The sequence below is a fragment of the Heterocephalus glaber genome, unplaced genomic scaffold, assembly GCF_053883595.1.
Source record: "Heterocephalus glaber isolate CG9 unplaced genomic scaffold, H.glaber_assembly_v1.0 deba00001531, whole genome shotgun sequence".
NCBI classification, from domain to species: Eukaryota; Metazoa; Chordata; class Mammalia; order Rodentia; family Bathyergidae; genus Heterocephalus; species Heterocephalus glaber.
Window position 1 is genome coordinate 14710757 of NW_028258329.1, and position 17812 is coordinate 14728568.

General features: G+C 43.1%; 1 protein-coding gene across 4 annotated transcripts in view; it reads right to left on the reverse strand.

Annotated features, from left to right (window-relative positions):
• The window catches only part of LOC147824875 (uncharacterized), an 80781-nt gene extending 79878 nt beyond the window's left edge, over positions 1-903 (reverse strand). For 3 of the 4 annotated variants that reach the window (XR_015441730.1, XR_015441727.1, XM_087188359.1), the window contains exon 1: positions 400-903. The gene's annotated coding sequence lies outside the window, so the exon portion shown is untranslated. The remainder of the gene's footprint in view (positions 1-399) is intronic. The other variant, XR_015441728.1, reaches the window with a different exon arrangement.
• Positions 904-17812: the final 16909 nt, after the last annotated feature.

The window sequence follows — 17812 nt, forward strand, 5'->3', positions numbered from 1 at the left end:
TGTTTTTGGATGAGGATGGCCTTGCACTCACTGTGTATCCCAGACTGATCTCACAGCAATGCTCCCGCTTCAGCCTCCCAAGTGCTGGGATTACAGACTTGTGCCACCACACCTGGCTAAGAAGTACTATTTAGTAAGCAATTATGATGTGCCAGACACTGTGCTATGTCTTTTAAATTAATTACCTCCCAACAATTACAGGAGAGAATTACCATTATTAGCATCATCCTTAGCTAGATGCATTTCACATAGCCAGTAATAGACAGAGCCATGCTCAAAACCAGAAAACCATGATGTCACCCAGCTGTGGAGAAAAGCACCAAGGAAGATCCCACTCAGAAGCCCAGATGGGCTTGAGAAAGTGAAATGGTAGACCAGTATCTTTTGGCATCCTCTGACCTTGGTTGTAGAGGCGGCAGATCCTGTGATCTAAGCTCCAGTAAGAGGCGGCACCATTACTTGTTCTGTGCTGGTGTACAGCACTGGATAGAGTTCCGGTTCCCTGTGAGCCTGTATAGAGAAATGTAGCTTTCCCACTGCAGATGAATTGCCAGGAAGTTCAGACTTCAATAAGACTGTGATAATAGGAATGGTCCCCATCCTGGGAGAGTTTCAGCTCCTCTTTCCAATCAGTCTGCTTTGGTGAAACTGTTTGGGTTTGTTTGTGCTGCCAGTGCCAGGAACAGGTAATAACAAAGACTTGCTCTTGACCTCATTCGGTTGCCCAAGAGCCTCTTGACTTGTTATCTCATTACCCCGGCACAATGCCTTCCTGCGGTACAGATAAGTCCGTGAAGTCACCATCCCACACAAGAGATCCTTCATTCCACCCTGGGCCTCTGCTGGGGCCTCTTCTCCCAGCTGGTCTCTGCTTCAGAACCCTTCCTGGCTTCTCATGCCCAAGTCTGGTCACTCCTTCACCGACTGCCTCGGTGCTTGGTGAACAGGCTATTGTTTTGTTCAGGAGTGTTTTAAATGGCCTCTTTTGCAAGTTTTATTCTCTTTAATTAGGTCAGAAGCTTCTCCAGGACAAGGATTATACCTTTTGCTTCTTTGGTTTCCCACCCATAATGCACAGCATTCCCTTTGTGTACTACAGGCTGTCAGTACGCCTTTGTTGGCTGACTTTTATTTCCTCTGCCCAGGCTTCAGTACAAGTTAAAAAAAAAAAAAAAATGCACAAGCAGAAAAGGAGAAAAAGGCAGCAGTCTGGGCTGTCCTGGTTTTGGAAAAATAGATAGTTCTCTGTGGGCATTTTCGCATGAGATTCTTGATTATCAAACACATTTCACCCACACATTAATGACTTTTCAAAACAAAGAGAACAAAAGTCTCATTGAAGGCCTACCATGTGCTGGGTTCCTTATGTACATTATTATTTCAATTAATCCTCACAACAAGCATAACCAGCAATGAGTATTTTTCTCATTGAGGGAAATTGGGATATGAAATAATTTGAAATAATTTTCTCAGAGCCTTGTAATAAGTAATGAGACTGAGATTCGAAACTCAGGTTCCTTCCAAAGCCTATGATTTTTCCACTCAACTACACATCCCCAGGCTCTGCCCCAGGGTTCAGTTGCCCATCCCTTTCATTCTTTCTCTTTTTCTTTGACTGGTTTTATCTGCAAGTTGCACAACATGGACTCCCGGGAAGCCTGATAATGGCCTCATGGAAAAAGGGAGCAGGGAAATGGGAACAAAAAATTGTGTTTTTGTTCTGAGCTCTGCTGTATGCCAGGCTCTTGCTAGCTTCAGGCCACTACATGACCATTTATCAACTCTTATTAATACCCTCATTATGCAAATAAGAAGATTGAGCCTCAGGAAGTCACTTGACCTCCCCCAGCAATTAAATGGTGGAGTCAAAATCTAGGACTGTCTATCACCGAAGTAGTAGAACACAACTTCCTGGGAAAATAGTGAGTTTCTACTGAAGTAGCCAGCTCTGTTTCCAGAAGCTAGGTCTCTGTCCTGATAATGTTATCGGCCAGGTGAGTAAACAGGTTAATATGAACAGAACAAGATTCAAAGGCCTTGAACTTCTGATACTGGGGCTGTCAGGGGCCCGTTCAGATGGGCCTCACTGAAGCCCATGGAGGAAGCACGCAGGTCAGAGGTCAAAAGCCCAAGTCCAGCCATCCTTGGGGCCCTGAGAGGCAGTGAACATGATGCTCGCATGTCCTGTGTGGTGACAGGAGACCTCTAGAACCACCAGTCCCACTGAATGCGCTCCTGAGATGGACGAAAAGTGTCTGACTCTCGTGTTTGCCCTGCACTGGCTGGAGGGGGCATGGCTTGGCCAGTGGCAGTCTCCCCCTTCTCCTTCCTTCCCTTTGCTGCCCCCCGCCAATGGACTGGGTTAACTTGCTTCCATGTCTTCCCTAATTAGCCAGCAGCCACCCTTCTCCACTCCACCCCAACAGGAGCGTGACTCAACTCTCAGTGTGGCACCCTCCCCTACTCCCACCACTTCAGATGCTGCTGTTGCCTTTCTGGAGAAGGCACAGGTACCCTGGTGCAGCTAAGATGAGGAAGGTGGGAGTCTGGGCTTTGATTAACATCCCCACCTCTCACAGCTAGACTTCCAGAAGATTTCCTGGCTTCAGCCCTGCCCCCTCACTGGTTGCCCGTCAGCCAACAGCTGAAGATGTCCTGGATCCCTGCACCAATCATGGTCCTCTACTTGGATCAATCACAGGCCTGTAGCTACTATATAAGCAGGGCTCCGCAGTCACTTCTCTTGTTAGTCTAGGAGGGCACTTGGCAGTGTACTGACCCCCTGTGCTGCAGCACAGGTCCTGTTACAATAAGGACGTATCTTTGGGGTAGTGTGGGGGTGCCAAAATTCCTGTAAATCTACTCCAGATTTTTATCCTGAGTAATGTGGACAAAGCAGATAGTCCAAAAGAAAGACCAGTAAACACTAGGGGCTCTTGGCCCTGAAGAGCTCTGGAGACCAGCAGAGTCAACATATGGTGTCCAGCAAAAGCCAGCCCAGCAGAGACCAGCAGCTAGCAATATCTGGTGTCATTTGGTGACATCAGGACTGCTAGCAAAGCTGCACTTTGCCAATTCATAATTTCCATCTGAATTGAGCAAAAGAACCCTAGGCTGATTGGCATCATTTCCACTGCAGATCATCTCTTAGAGAGAAATCTGTGCTGAATCATCCTTTTGGTAATGAACACACTGGGTCAACATTGTCCACAATAGGATAAAAGAAGTTATTTTGAGATCAGAGGTATTGAGAATACTTGTTGCCTTCTCCACTCTGCAGTTGTTCATTTGTTTCTGGCAACACCCCATATTTCATCAGGGGTCCCTCACCTGTGCTATTAGTAGGTTGATTCCTCCTCTGACTCCAGTAGGCAGGTGGCTCAGCCTGACCTATCACAGCCATGTGTTCCTTGATCGTAATAATGTGTCCTGATGAGCCTGCAATCCAGAGAGATGCAATGGGATTTTTTTTTTCCAGTATCAGGAATTGAACTCAGGACCTTGCACTTGCAAGACTGACGCGGTGCCACTGAGCTAAATCCCTGGCCAATGCGATTTTTGATTGGAGTACAGGTAGAAGGCCACTCCCTCCTTCCTTCTGGGTTTGAGCATGGCAGGATACTGATCTGGAGTTGCTGTCAATCATTTTGCTTCCACATGGAGCAAAAGTAGGTTGTATCCTAGTCACACTGCTTGACCCTAAATCCAGCCTGGCCTGGACTTTCAAATTTCCTAAGCTGATATTTTCGCATTTTTTTACTGAAGTCAATTTGAGTCTATTTGTATGCCTATTGCAAAAGAAAGAGTCCTGACAGAATGACTTTTCAAAAAAGTCACTCTCCCTTCAGCCTTTGGGGCTGTGGAGTTAACAATATCCTTTGTTTTTTGGTACCGGGGATCAAACTTGGGACCTTGTGGTTTCAAGGCAGGTGGCGGAACCACTGAGCTAAATTCCTGGCCCAATAATATTTGTATAGGACTTATCTTTTTCACATCTTAATTGCCTCCTTGGTAAGGCCTTTCCGGACCACTCTATTATAAATGGACTCCCTTCAGCCCAGCAGTCCTTGCCCCCTCTCTCCCCTGCTTTAATTTTCAATTATCACATAGGATGTGCTACTTATTTTGCTTATTTGTGGTTTTTGCTTTCATTATCTGTCTCCTGATTTTGCTTGTTTGTGTTTTTTATTTTCATTATCTGTCTCCTGTAAGTAATAAAGACTGGGATTATAATAAGTATCATTATTATGTTGTTGTTGTATGTTTCTTTGAGACAGGGTCTCACTATGTAGTTCAGGCTAGCCTTGAACTCACTATGTAGTACAGGTTGGCCTCGAACTTGTGGCAATCCTCAGCCTCCCAAATGCTGAGATTACAGGCATGCGCCATCATGCCCAGCAATAATAATTATTATTGGTCCCTTTTATTGATCACTGTTGCCTACATAGACCCAGGCACAAATAGGAACCTAGTGTATATGAGTTCAATGAGCAAATGAACATTTGGACAAATAATATATGAAGGGATTCTAGACACATGGAATCTTCTCAGAGCCTTTGGATTCAGAAAGACTTGGGTTCAAATCTGGACTTCTCCCGCTACTGGTTACTTGATGCTGTGCCAATTACTTAATCTTATTGAGATTCAATTTTTCAACTAAAAGCAGGGTATAATAATTTCTCCTCATCTGAATATTGTTTTATTAGATGAGATTATGTCATCCAGCACTTTCCTGCTACAATGCAGGACCTTGTTACATACACGTAGGGTGACCTACTAGAAGGAGAAAGAAAACTCACAGATAGGTCTTTCTCATCTTTTCTGAATCCACGATGGCTAAGGAACAATCAAGGATATATCCTTGGCTCAGTATGAAAACCAATACTTTTGGCTCATGATTAGCATGCACATTGATTTTACAATGGCTGATCCAAGAAAGAAAACTTCTGGCCTGGAATTCTGGTGGGACACATGATAAATTGCTGGCTCCGGCCAAAGATGACACGATATTTACTATCATGGGTTACTGACTGAACATTATTATAGGCTGCATGTTATGCTCCCCCAAATTCATGTGTTGCAGCCTCATCCCGTTGTGTGATAGTATTTGGAGTTGGGGCTTTTAGTGCCTTTTTAAGAAGAGGCACCCTCCACCTCAGAACAAAGCAAGAAGGCAGCCATCCGCAAGTCAGGAAAGAGCCATCACCAGAACCTGAGCATACCGCACCCTGACCTTGGACTTTCAGCCTCCAGCACTGTGAAAGATTAATTTCTGTTGTTAAACCACCCCATAGATGCTCTTTTGATATGACAACCTGAGCTGACTAAGACACTTGAGTACTCTTCCCTTTGCACTGAATGCATAAAAAAAAAAATGAGAATCTGTATAATGAAAGAGCAAGGTGAGAATAAAAAATAACAAGACCCGGGCGCGGCGGGCGGCGGGCGGCGGGGCTCCTCCAGGGACCTGACAGGCGAGAGGCGCGGGCAACGCCCGGCGAGCGCGCGCATGTGGGAGTCCGAGGGACGGCGCGCGAGGGAGTGTGTGAGTGCGTGCGTGTGCAGGTGGGCGAGTGTGGGAGCGAAGAAGTGTGGACACCCGTGAAAACGCGTGAATACGACCCAGTATGTGCGAGTGTGGAGGAGCAAAAGCGACGAGACCCAGGCCGGGAACCAGTGCGCTGTAAAGGAGGCAGTATTTGGGACGGGCAGAGGGTGCAGTGAACGTGCATAGAGGACCAGAACACGGGAGTCCTGAGTGGAAGCGGGTACGGAGAATGAGTGCAGTTAGTGTAATGGTGGTGGCCAGCAGGTCCCGGGCCGGAGGGCACGGGCGAGGCCCCTGGGTGTCCCCCGAGTGCGCACAGGTGGCCCCTTGAGCTTGTGGATGCAGCAAGCCAGATGTCCCCTTCTGCGAAGGGCTGGAGACTCCATGCTGGAGGGTGACTAGCCTGCCCCTTGCTTCGCAGGTTCTATATTGAACCCCAGAGAGGTCGAGGGACCACAGGCTGGTGAGCGAAATGGACCTTGCGCCATCTCATAGCTGTCCTGTTTCCACTGCGCTGTGAAATTGGTGTAGTGTCGTGGCTGCGCGCCCCAGTGTTGAGCAGGCTGCCTGCTGGGTCAGTCTCCTCATCCTTGAATGGGGTAACTATGTCCCGGGGTATGGAGAAAGCCATGGGCAAACACTAGGCTGGCATGCTACACATGGTCAATAAACATTACACGGGGTTATGAAAAAAAAAAAAACAAGACCAAGGAAAGTGTATTTTGGCATAACAGGTGTAGATGAATGGGAAGAGCAAGTAGTGGATAAGATAATACAGAGTTCTAAAACCGAGCAGTGAACTTAGCTATGATTTTTAGTCCGCCAAACAAGAGACAGAGAGATTAGATGAGTCAGCAAAGGACAGAATCTTATTGGCCTAATATGTAGGGAGTTGAGAAACTCTTCAAGTTCAAGGGCAGCATTAATTATTTAATATTATATAAGGTGTGACTACTCAGCTCCTTCATTATATGATTGATGCCTTAACAAACATGGCCAAGTGAATAGGTTCAAATTAATATGTTGAGGGTTCAAAGTGACCATTGAGCTGCCACTCTTTGCTCATCACATTTAATGAATGTCTCCTGTTTTCCCTTTCAGGCTGGTGGCAACTTGTTGTAATAGAATCAATATCTTTGTTCTGTGAGAATGGATGTCATACAAAAAGGAAAATTGTTCTCACCAGGGAGTCCTTTAGGTCCTATGCTGACTTGCAACGACCCGTCTCTAACCACCACAGCAATTCACTGTCATTATACAGGTAAGCAAGTAGAGCTCAGAGAGCTTAAGTAACTTGCCCACAAGACCCTCAGCTAACAAGAAAAATAACTGAGTTCCAGGACTCCTCTTTTCATTCCATCAGTACTTCCCACAGTTTGATCAGTGATGGGCCTCTTTTGCAATCTTTATCTTCTCCTTATAACCTGGATTATTGTTTAATCTGTTTCAGCAATTGACTCATTGTAGTTTTCTTTAAATAAGTGTAGCTTTTCCTTAAGCAATATCCATGAAATTATGGCTTTGATGTGCTTATTAACTACATATAACATATAGTTAATATTCACTAACATGATTATATAGATATTAATTTTTAATTAAAAAATAAGTACTACTTAATATATCTGACTTCCCACTAGTGATGTGTATGTAGGGAAACCCTATGCTATTCCTAGCAGTTAAATAAAGTGTTTCATTGAACAGCATCACTTTTTGTTGTAGTAGTTGGGTTTAAAGTAAGAAGTAAGGATAATCACCTATCTTTGAAGGCAAATACAGGAGAAACTCAAAAATATTAGAAATAGACACAGTGCTATTGCAGGTGACGTGGCTAGACTTGCATAGGATGGATTGTGAGAGGATCCAGTCATTTGGATAGAATGTTTGCACTTCTACTTAAAATAGACATTTCCTAATAGTTACATTGTTAAATTTCAAGGAATGCTGTAAGTAGAAATTGAATAAAAACCTTTAGATTTTGCTAATGACAATAAAAGCAGATTAATACTAAGTCATATTTAAATATGACCTCCATAGTGCACAAGGAGGAAAGAGATGTGATAAGGTTAATTAAGTCTTGATCCAGTCTTCTACATCTAGGGAACCAAGCCCCTTAAATAGAATTAAAAATAGAAAAACAGGGCCGGGGATTTAGCTCAGTGGTTTCGATGTCTGCTGCACAAACGCAAGGACCAGAGTTCAATGCCCGGTACCAAAAAAAAAAAAAAGAAAGAAAGAAAAGAGAAACATATGATTTGTTGCGTTTATCCTCAGTAAATTAGTGCAATTCTTTTCATAAGTTCTTAATGATTCATTTTTAAGAGTAGGTATGAGCAGTGAGCCTGAGAGAAAATTCTTTTGACTTAGTCAAGTGAAAGAACAGTCTCATCAGTTCTAAAGCAAGGGAGATGCTGTTTACTTGGCCACCAGCATCTACTGGATGGGCACCCAGTTTTGTTGGGTCTTGTTCAGGGCCCAAAGAAAATGATGTAAGATGTGCCACCTGCCCACAGGGAGCTCATGATCTGTTAGGGGAAAGTGACAAATAGCACAAAGGATAGTAGCATTGTTCTATGTAAGCACTATGGGTGGACAGGAAGAGAAGGAAGTCAAAAAAGGGTTCTCAGAGAAGTGAAGAGGGCACAGCTTTTGTTTCGTTTTGTTTTTCTTGTACTGGGGATTGAAGACACGTCCTTCACACTGAGCTACATCCCCAGTCCTTTTAATTTTTATTTTGAGACAGTCTCACTAAGTTGCTACATTGCCCAGGCTGGGCTCATACTTGCCATCCTCTGGCCTCAGCCTCCCTGGAGTGCTGGAATTACAGGCATGCGCTACCATGGCCAGCAGGCACAGCTGAGTTTTTAAGGATGAGCCAGAGTTAGGGATGAGGTAATTCCAAGCTGTAGCACCAAGTTGCAGATAGGAAAACACCTTAATGAGGGGCAATATGGGGTTTCTCAGTACCAACAAGCAATGTAGCAGAGCTTCAGTGAAGGCTATTGGAGGAAGAAGTTCAAGGGGGTGATGGACCACATGATGAGAAGCCTAACAGAGACCCTGGTCTGAGAGCGATAGGAGTCACCAAAGGGTATAAGCAGAGGAGGTGGATTCCAGTCAGTGGTTGTAGGACTGTTGGTGAGAACCGCTCATCCCATTTCCAGAACTTTTCCTGGGTGCGTTTGGCATCCAGGCAACAGCTGCTATCGCTTACTGCTGGAAAACAGGGTCCCGCTGGCATGGATTCAGGTGCCTGTAATTACAAATAATAGGCCTCAATGTGCCTGTCAGGAATTTGCATAGTATGCACTATCACTGGAATTGGAATATTTTGTGCACCAAAGTCAGACAGCAGAATAAGCAGAAGTGGCCAGGGATTCCCATTAGCTCAGTGAGTTGGCCTAGGAAATGGCCGTGGAGCTCTCTGAGGAGTGGCCTCTCCCCATGGACTCTTCTTGGCATGGCCACGCCCCACCTCCACAGGACAGGGTATGGGATCTGGGAAGCTAAGGAAACCAGGCTTGCTGGCCCAGTGCTAATGGGGCGTCTTCCTGGACCCACGGCTAATCAGAAGGGCTGTGTCCACCACATCCTGGCCCTCAGCTCATGCTGGTGCTTCTCCCACCTGCCTGCAACCAATTTAAAAAGAAAATAGAGAAGTGACTTGAACGTGAATATCATGGCTCTACTCAGGACAATTGTCTTGGAGTGCTTGCTTCATTAGTGCTTTTGTTCTTTGTGCCACATTTCGTCCAGAGTCAATTTCATTTCCTACCCTGTTTCTTGGTTTTGTCTTCTGTTCTTGTCCAGGCACTGACCTCTCTATTTAACAACTATTTATTGAGTGTTTGGCTATATGCCAAGAATGTTCTAAATAGCTTATGTATAGATAAATTCAAATGTGTTCCTTTATGTATTCTCTAAATACAGATAAGAAAGCTATTATGCCACCCATTTTACAGATGAGAAAACAAGGCAGATGGTAGGGGAACTCAGATTTGACCCCAGCAGTCCAGCATTGATCCAAAATCTATGTCATACTACACACGAACTTGATAAAGTTCGGCTCTTCTTAACAACTGAGATAACTTTTTACCAAGCACTTTATTTGTGCTAGACACTTCACAGGTATGATTTCCACTAACCCCCTCAACAGCCCAAAGAAATAGACACAGAAAAGAGAACCAAGTCAAGTGATTTATGGAATTTGCAAAAGATTAGTCCATCAGTAAGTGGAGCTTGTGCTTGTCCTAAAATGGATCCCTTTATCTGCAGTTTCTCCTACTTCCCACAGGACTTGGCTTCTGTTTATTGCCTAATTCTCTTGCATACTAACCTCTTCAAGTATTCTCAAAACCTGAGTTAGTCCCCGGGACCCAACCACTACGACATTAGACACACCTCAGTCTCCACCATCTGTTATCATTTAATAGAAATGAAATTCCAACCTTTGCTGTCTCCTCCAAGAAGCTACATTCGCACTGCTTTGAAGGCGTTCTTAATAAAAATAACATTTGACATTTATTAAATACTTTCTAATGTCCCAGGTATTTACATATAATATTCCTAACCATCATGCCAGCCCTACAGATAAATATTATTATTGCAGTTTAAACAGAGGTTCAAAGAAGCTAAATAACTTGCTTATAATCACACAATTATTCAGATATGCTGACTCCAAAATCTATACTCTTTCTTCTACATCTGGCTTGCTTTTGTGTGTTTTCAATCCGGGACAAGGCTTTCCAGGAGGTTGGAGAAAACACACAGGGTGGAAGAGAATAGGTTTCAGCTTGGAAAAGTGGGATTTCTGTTCTCTTTTTATCCTTTTCTTTTTTCTTTCTTCTTCCCTACATCCTGTCCTCTTTTCTTTCTTTCCTTCCTTTTATTCATTTAAGAAAAATTACCCCATTACTAACAAAGCTAACAGAAGCACTAGACTTGGCATCCTGTCAGTTTTAAAATCCAAGTTCCACCCATACACAATTATGAGTGCTTACAATAAAATCCCAACCCAGTGTGAATCAGCACCAAGAAACAGCAAAGGAGGGCAGGGCTGGGGCTTGGTGCTCAGAGTTAACCCCCAAGTTATGAGTCAGAAATTTCAGAATAGACTCCCTGCCAAGTTAATCCCAGGCCAGGGTTTGCCAAGGTGTAGCCGATTGCACAAACTCTGGTGGGCTGGTGTGGACGGCCCTGGGGAGAAAGGGCAGCTGAACTGCACTGGAGGAGATGAACTGGGCAGGTCCCTGGAATTATAGACAGTTGACCAAACCTCACTGGAGCTACTGTAGAAACAACCCCACAGCCACATAGGTGGAAGTGCACCTGTTTAACTCTGCTCATCGCTGTGCCCAGAAACTCAGGAAAGATGTCTGTAAGGCATCCAAAATGCGGGAACAGATTTATTCAGAATACTAAATATTTTCTGTAAGGTGAGCTGGCCGAAAATAAACTATCATTACTCTACTAAAACAATGATATGGGTTTGTAGAATCCTAAATGAAATAAAATATTTGTTGAAAGTTTGTCTGAGGCCTGACAATAGCCCAGTGGTAGAGCCCTGCCTAGCATATATAAGGCCCTGGATTCGATTCCCCCAAACACTCGTGGGGGGAAAATTGTCCTTGGTTCAGGTTCTCCCCATTATTTCTGAGTCAACTTCTTTCTCTGAACTTGAACTTTATGAGTAAATTCAGAGGTCCAGGGGCATCAGGATAACATTGTACTCCAATCCTGGGCAGATCTAGGCCCCTGCTGGTCTCAATCATCCACATTTTTTTCTTTCAAAAGACAGAAACCAGAAATGTTCTCCTCACCTAGCTCTTCCTACAGAAAAAAAGAGGAAGTTGTATATCCAGACTATGTGGAAAGAGAATGGGACATTTAGAATAATAAAGATTTTGAAATGAATCCCAGCTCTACCACTTCCTGGCTACATGGGCTTTGGACAGTTGTGCAGTGGAGAAAACAAAACTTACAGTGGAAAGTTACTGAGAAAATGACGAGAGAAAACACATATTAAAGTGTCCAGGGAAGTGTCCAGCTCATGCTCAAGAATATATCTTGTCACTTAATCTCCAGGGCTAACCTGTATTAGAAAGTCTAATCTTTTCTGCATTAAAAAGCCTTTTTGAACACTCTAGAAACACTTATTCTCTATAATATAAAACTCTTTGATCAGAAAAAAGCAGTGAGGGGGGCTGGGTGTATAGCTCAGTGTTATACCACTTGCCCAGCTTGCATAAAGCCCTGAGTTTGATCCCCACCACTACACAACACACACACACACACACACACACACACACATGCATGCATGCACACACAGCACTGAAGCACATTCAAAGGCAGCATATGTTCCAGAAATGGAAAAAGGCAACTCAATTATTTTATTCAATAAAAATTATTAAGCACTTATCCTGTGCTAGGGACTGAAGTAGGAGCTGGAGGTACATAATGAGGCATGGGAATCAGATTAGAGGGGGAAACAGACAAAACTATTTGAGATATATAAAAACAGTACTGACTCCTCCCAGGAAGAGCATCTAAGCAGGACACCATCAGGACTGTCCAAAGGGGGTGTGTGTGTGTGTGTGTGTGTGTGTGTGTGTGTGTGTGTGTGGGGACTGGGGCAGGTAACAGATTGAAAGGACAAGCAGGAGTAGGCCAGGTGCAGAAGGAAGGAGAGAATAGGTTCTGCCAGCAGAGGGAACAGCATATGCAAGGCACAGTGTGAGATCGCCATTCATTCTGACTGGCAGGACCACAGGGGCAGTGGAATGGAGAGACAGAGGCTGGGGAGGCGGGCAGAGGTCAGATCTCAAAGGATCCAAGGAGCTCAGCTATGTAATTTGGGTTTAAACGTGAAATCTATGGAGAATCTTTGAAGCATTCCAAGCAAGAGGGTAACATGATCAGATTTGCTTTTATAAATTGCCATGAAAATTTATGACCGTGGATTTGACTTGTTTTTATGAACTCATGGTACCACTCAACACCCTCCCCCTCCATGGAAAGAGAAAATACATCTTTGAGAATTAAAACTGTCAAAGAACCTCAGGCTAGAGGGGATTTTGGTTTTGTTTGTTGGTGATATAGCTGGGGTGGAGGAGACAGACTTGAAGAGAAATATTGACGCTGAGAATCACTTAGCTCTTTTCTTTTTTACCTGCAGACCCAAATCCACAGCTCTTATAACTTGAACAGGATTTTCAAGATTTTTACCAAATCTAGAGGAGATAAAGATCTTCTCTTTGACAAATGGGTTTTGGGAGGTTTCTCCAGCATCCAGAGAGCACAAGGCTGTGATCCAGCTCTAAACTTTACCAGAAGAAGCAGTTTATTACCATCAAGTCTCACTATTAAGTGTCTGCCTTCTATTTCTGGCCCAAACCAAAGCTGTCAGCTTCTTACCTTCAAAAGAATTTCATTCATTTCATTAAAAAAATTATGCTTTTGAGAAATCTATGGAGGTACCCTGAAAACTCAGTGGCCTCATTTTTGGTAGCTACGTAGAATTTGGGAACATTTGTTTTTAATCACTGTCACGCTTCTTGATCAAATTTACTGTCAGGGATTTTGTGTTCCAAAGCAGTTTGTCCAACCAATCAGGACTCATTTATTGTAGGCTCTGTCTCTGTGACATGCCTACATCCAACCAGCCTCAGCAACAGGCAAGATCTGGAAAGCAGAATTAGAAAGTGGATTTTTAAAAAAGCCCCAATTTTTTGTACTGTGATCCTTTATTACCGTCATTCACTGGAAGGCCAATATGACATTTGTCTTGGCAGATGAAGTGTCACATACTAAGCAGGTGATAAGTGGCATAACTCAATGGAGGCATTTGGGGAAGCAAGTCAGGGACAAATGACAAGCTGGAATGTGTAACTGTTAGCACAGACAAGCCAAGGTCCCCATGTAAAAGTTATTTTGAAGGCACCTCTCTGACTTGGCAACCTTGCTGAAGTTAGACAGGCTTGGGCTCACTTTTAAAATCAGTCTTGTGAGAGAGACAGTGTGTGTGTGTGTGTGTGTGTGTGTGTGTGTGTATGAAAGAGAGAGGCTGTTGTCTTTCTGTCACTGAATACTTAAAGTAGAAAATCAAGCGGTAGTGTTGTGCTTAAAATAAAAGGAGAGAGATGGAGATTTTTAGGAGGAAAACAGAGTAGAGCAGATTTTCAAATAGATCTGATATTCACTTCAAGAGACTAGCTAAAATTACCCCAGCTAAAGAGTGTCTTTTGTCACCAGCTTTGTCCTCCATGTACACTGAGGTCAAGTTCTCCCCACGTGGAGCTCCAGGCACTGCTCAGCTGGGAATTATATACCCACTGAGGTCTACAGGTCAAGATTTAAGTGCATTAGCAGAGGGCCTCTTCAGGCTAATGTGATGGAGGCCCATCAAATCCGAATTGAAGCCAGAAAAAGAGAAAGAAAACAAAATTAAATAGTCCTTTCATAAACTTCAATGAGTCTTTGCAAATGGAGACACAGATGTGCACTTTTAAAAACATTCTGCCAATGTCTTGTTTCTGGCTGAATGACTTTCTGCATTTAAGAAATTTTGGCATTGGCAAAGCGTTTGCTTTGTGTGAAGGGAAATGAATGTGAGGATACAGGAGAAAGAGGGGAAAAAGAGGAAGGACCAATTTCTAGCCTACATTTGTTTCAAGGTCTCCTAAGTCCCAGAGGTCTTGATTTAGAGTATATTTAATTGTGAAAGCAGCTCCAAAATAAAAGGGAGACCCACTACCATCTTCCTCTGAATCAGTGTTTAATTTGACTGCTCCCAAAATCAATAGTGGGTCTCATTGTGGTGTTGTTCAGGCACAGATGCTGTGGGAGGATACTCTAGGTAGAGGTAACCATACCAACGGGGGCACGTGGAGCTGTCAAAGGATGTGGCATCAACCTGGATGGTTGGGGCAGCTGTCAGAGATGACCTGAATGTTGTCAGCTCAATAGGCAGCCTTTCTGGAAGGATAGTTCACAGGAAAAGAAATGGATTTGGGAGGGAAGATGGTCAAGATGATTATCTGTTAATTTTGCCTTCCCACCTGCATCCATCCCACCTGCTTCCAACCACGGTACATTGGTTTTCTTCTAAGCATACAGCCCTTTCCACATTCTCAGTTCATGTGGCTCAGGTATGACAGACAACTTGTCTGGCTCAGTGGCTGCACACATGACCCAGGCCTGATTAACAGAGCATTTCTTCTCCCAGGTCCCCAGGGATGGCTCTAAAATTTTCATAGAAAAATGTTTATGAATTCCAACATAATGGTGGGAAGTAGAACTTTAAGGTATGTTTACATAGCAATTTATGAACAACTTTTGATAGCAGCAGTAGGGAGCTCATGCAATAAAAGCCTAAAATATTGGACTTACCACAGAGCCAGGAAGTGTGTGGAAACTGGAAAAGCTGTAAGGATTTGAAGAGAGTGGTAGTGAGAGCTCACAGTGTCTTGAACATACTATTTGTGCGATTATGAACTGTGCAGGCTGCAAGTGAAGACTAAAAAGAAGTGAGGAAGGTCTTATTAGAAACTGGGGGTGGGGGGTGGGGATTTAGCTCAGTGGTTCCATTGCCTGCCTCACAAGCACAAAGACCTGAGTTCGATCCCCAGTACCAAAAAAAAAAAGGAAACTGGGGAAAGGAGAATTTTCGTTAGGCAATGAAAGGAAGTTTGTTAATATTGTTGCTGCGGTAATGTAGGTGGTGGGAAATGCACCTAATGAGAATCAGGTATTGTGCCATGTGTCTAGAGTTCCCGCTATTCAGGAGGTTGAGGCAGGAGGCTCACTTGAGCCCAGGAGTTCTAGACCAGCCTGGGCAACATAGCAAGACCACATCTAAAGATAAAAGAGAGCTAGACATGGTTCATGCCTGTAATCCCAGCTGCTTAGGAGCCTGAGGCAGGGGATCAAAAGTTCAAGACCAGCCTGAGAAATTTAGCAAAAGTCTTAAACTAACTAACTAAATAAATAAACAAACAGAGCTGAGGATAAATAAACGGGGCTCAGTTGTAGAGCACTTGGCTAGCATGGGCAAGACCCTAGATTCCATCCTGAGTTAAAAAAAAAATCAACCTAATGAACTGTGTGTTCAAATGAAGTTTTCAGGCTCCCCTTAATTGTGCTTTCTTGAATCTGTTCTCCTCTGTCTTGGGTGTGTATGTGTGTGTGTGTGTGTGTGTGTGTGTGTGTGTGTGTGTGTGTGTTAGTATATATTTATATTGCCGAATAGTGATGTCCATTTGGGAAAATTAGTACATAAATTTAACATATCTAGCTCATTTTCAATCCCTTTACACTCCTCCCCTTCCCTGTCTCCTTTAATTCCTTTCCCTATCTCCAAGAGTCTATCTTTTAGTTTTCTATCAATACTCCTTTTTATTCATCAATTTATTTATACTTTAGGTTTCCCATATAGGAGAAAACATGTGACATTTAACTTTCTGGGTCTGGCTTATTTCACTGAGCACAATCGTGTTCAGTTCCATCTATTTTCCTGCAAATACCATGATATTATTCTTCTTTGTAGCTGAATAATATTCCATGGAATATATACACCATACTTTCTTTCTTTATTCCTCCATTGACCCCCACCTAGGCTGTTTCCAGATCTTAGCTGTTGTGAATTGTGCTGTTATAAACATGGGTATGCATGTGTCACTATAATATGATGTCTTTTATTCTTTTGGAAATATCCCCAAGAGAGTTATCGCTGGGTCGAATGGAATTTTTAGTTTTAGTTTTTTGAGGAATCTTCATACTGCTTTCAATAGTGCTTGTACTAGTTTACGTTCCCACCAACAGAGCAGGAGCCCCTCGCCCATCTCACCAGCATTTGTTGTGTTTGTGCTCTTGGTGATCACCATTCTGATTGAATTAAGATGGTTACTTTGATTTGCATTTCCCTAATAACCAAAGATGCTGAAAATTTTTTTCATGTACTTTTTGGCTATTTGTACTTCTTTTGAGAAGTGTCTCTTTATAGGTTCATTTGTCCATCTTTTGATTGGGTCATTTGTTTCTGAGGGTTAATTTATTTGAGTTCTTTATACGTTCTGGATACTAGTCCTCGATCAGAAGAGTAGCTAGCAAAAAGTTGCTCCCATTTTGTGGGTTGTCTTTCCACTCCTTTGGTTGCTTCTTTTGCTATGCAGAAGTTTTTAATTTGATATAGTCCCATGCATTGATTCTTTTTTTTTTTTTTTTTTTGATACCAGGGATCAAACTCAGGACCTTGAGCTTGCAAGGCAGGCATGGTGCCACTGAGCTAAATCCCCAGCCCCCATTCATTGATTCTTGCTATTACTTCCTGTGCTACTGGTGTCCTATTCAGGAACTCTTTGCCTGTGCCTATGCCTTCATGCTTTTTCCCTGTGTTATCTTCCAGCAGTTTCAAAGTTTGTGTTTTCATATCTAGATCTTTGATCCATTTTGATTTGGTTTTAGTAGAGAGTAAGAGATAGGGATCTATTTTCAATCTTTGGCAAATAAATGGACATCTAGTTCACCTAACGTTATTTTGTTTTGTTTGGGGTTTTTGAGACAAGGTCTTCTATCTAGTTCAGGCTGGCCTTGCTCAGGCTGTCCTAGAACTCATAGGAATGCTCCTGCCTCAGCCTTCTGAGTGCTGAGATTACTCCACCATGCCTGGCTCCCAGCACCATTTGTTAAAGAGGCTATCTTTTCTCCAGATCATGTTTTTGGCCTATTTGTAAAAACTTGGATGGCTCAGGTGCATGGGTTTGTTTCTGTGTCTTCTATTCTGTTTCATTGGTTTACATGTCTGGTTTTGTGCCAGTACCATGTTGTTTTTGTTACTGTAGTTCTGTAGTAGAATTTGAAATCTGATAATTCCTCCAGCTTGGCTCTTTTTGCTCAGGATTGCTTTGGATATTTTGAGTTTTTAATGATTCCATTTGAATTTTAGTTTAGTTTTGTTTTTTTTTTAGTTCTGTGAAGAATGTTGTTATTTTCTTGATTTCTTTCTCAGTGGGTTCATTACTGGTGTACAGTGTACAATTGATTTTTGTGTTTTGATTTTATGTTGGTTTCTTTCTCAAAAACCTCTTTTTTCATAGTAACAAGGCAACCATCATGAGCTTCAGGTGCCCATTTTATCAGCTCTGCAACACCCCACCCTGAGAAATGAGAGTTTCTGCTTCCCCATACTTTTATCCGGTCTCAGGCCTACCTGTCATGGGCTCAGCTTTAATTATTTGTCTATATCTGAAAATGCCACCTGGTTTCTTCTTG